Genomic DNA, 2761 nt, shown 5'->3' with positions numbered 1-2761 from the left:
TAAAATAATGTCCTATTTCTTTTATTATTTCTACTGTTTTAATAATAATAAAATTACACTTCTGCTCTGTCCTGTAATCCAAAACAGTTACCATTGAGTAAATTGTCATTAACTCTGTCTGTAGCCCTTCTAGGATTACTGCTGATCTCAAGACCGGGTAACGGAGGAGGGTTGGACGTGGGGTCAGTAACCTCATCCCGTAGACAACCTTGTTAAAAAAACGCTAACCAGAAAAAAAATAAGTTAAGCCATTCAAACTCTTCCCTGGGAGTTGAAGAATATTCATTTAGAAGAATAATGATGCCTCATGGTGAAAGCTGAAATTCTTCGGAAGTTAGGAAGCCGATACCCCTTCTAACAATTAATCCATTTCCAAGCTGGATGTACCTGCACCACATTGTTGGTGTTCATACCAAGACATGAAACCAGTTCCCTAATATCTTTCAAACAGATCGTTATTGGTAGACAAATGATACATATTTTTAGAAAATATCAAAAATTTCTGAAAACTATCTTTCAGATGGTGTACTCCCAGCTTCTCAAAGACTGATTCTTATGTTTTTTGCGATTGAAGGTCGAAATTGTGAAAATCAGATTTTCCCTATCTATAGTTAACCACTTGTACATAGAGAACAAAATCCATGTTGGTTGAATTGTTAGTAAATGGATCTGATTGATTTCCTTGGCTTATTGTAACGTTACTATAGTCATTGTTTTGTTTGTTGTAAAATTATCACTTTAGTTAAACTATTAGAGGGTTTTAAGTGACTAATTCTTCAGCTGATTGTAACAGCAACCGAACTCTTGTCTGCTCGTATTAACATAACCCTGATAGTTACTGAACCCAGGATATTCTGTAGAGGTTATTCCCTCACTTTGATTGTCACATGTAATGAATTATTGACTGTTTTTCTTAGCAGGCTAGTTATCTCGGTGTTGCTGTGAATTCACTTCAGGATATTCAAAAGCCAGAATGCCAGTTATGTTGGGAAAGTATGTATTGTTAATAATTGATTAAATCCACAAGCACGCGATAGATAAGGATACCGGAAAGTGAATGAATAAAGTGAAGAATGTATGTGTATTTTGGGAGTGCTAATCAATACGTGAGTAACATTATTGTGTTAGGATGCAGACATGCGTTCGATCAAACTGACACATACGTATACATAATGCGTTGAATGTCATAATTACAGTGAGTATTGAGAATATAATAGGTTTTTCTTAATTTTGTTTATGTGACCTTGAAATATAGGTTATACAAAGGCTTGCTACAATTCAACCTTTGTATCAGGAATGTTAACTTAAAATCCATTCAGTCGAATCTCGATGGTCCATATTTCAGTCTTCTCAATTTGGTCAAACATATTTGACTCTTGACAATGATTGAGTTTTACCGGTGATAGCTTCACATAGAAACTCAAACTATTTACTAATTAGACAATAAAACTGTTAGGATAGATAGTCTCTTTTGTGCTTCCAGGATGTAAATAGTGTTCTGACACTGATCGATTGATGATCTCAATTCAAAACTTAACAATCTCCACAACTCCATGTTGAAGATAGTTTGTTAGTTGGATGAGAATGTTTTTTCTTTTCATATATTGAGACTAGGTAAAATAGTTGAAAATTTTTTTTTGAAAATCTTACGGTAGTTTTAGGTTATCATTTCAACGATTTTACTGATTATTTGCATAACCGATAACATCTATTTTCTTTTCTTTTCTGAATCAATCACGCTAGTATCGTATAAATTTTAGGACTTATATATCAACCAAATGTTTATAAAGTAATGACAAGACATTTTACTTTGTCTTACGTAAATTCTTGTGCTACATCAACACAATGAGATTAGTTACAGACAGAATAAATGAAATTATTAAAAATATATTTGTTTAATTGACGATAATATACTTCTGTTGACATTATGATCTGAGTTAGACAACCATTGAAAAACTGGATGCATTGGATGGCCATTTCAGGATAGTATAGAACTGTTCAGAAGTGTGCACTCATGACCCAACTACTGGTGATTGAACACAGGACCTTTCATCTTGTGTACGAATGCTCAACTTCCATACCATTGAGCCAAGATCCAATAGATTTTTAAGTCTAACTCCGATCAATCCGCAATATAAAGTAAATATCTTCCAATGACTTCAGTGAGTATATTTCTCACACATTACACAGTTGAAATTCACTTAGACTAAATAGCATTAAGTATTAAACTGACTTCATGGACTTTTTTCGAAAGTGGATTATTGTTATATCCCGATGAGAATGATGAATGGTAACTGTTGGAATCTATTTCTGAACTAGTACTATACATATATTTTATTGTATAGTTGTTAAGTAACTAAACTATTTGTATTCGTGTTCCTCTCATTATAAGCTTTATGTTGACCCATGAACTATTATTATACGATTTACCATTCTTGAGTTATGTCCAGCCTATCAATTACAGTCTCCCACATTCACAGCCACATTTGACTAAAGTTTGTACAAATGTTATTTTCTATTTTGCCCCCAAATGCCCTGGTACGGCCGAGAGTGGGGAGAGTCTACTCTCCCTCTCGAAATGCTCTCATATGGCCAGCGAATATATAGCCTCTGCCAGGGAAGTCCTACTCACTGCCTTCTCGTGGCATTACTGTTGTTTACGAAAGTGAGAGGACGAAAAGCGAATGTCCGGCGCTATAACCGGATTGGTGGACACGGAGGGTCCACCTAGGGGAGTTGGAAAACCCTGATTCCAAACCAA

The sequence above is a fragment of the Schistosoma mansoni genome, assembly GCF_000237925.1.
Source record: "Schistosoma mansoni, WGS project CABG00000000 data, supercontig 0223, strain Puerto Rico, whole genome shotgun sequence".
NCBI lineage: Eukaryota > Metazoa > Platyhelminthes > Trematoda > Strigeidida > Schistosomatidae > Schistosoma > Schistosoma mansoni.
The sequence above is the reverse complement of the archived record's forward strand: the minus strand, read 5'-3'. Positions refer to the sequence as shown.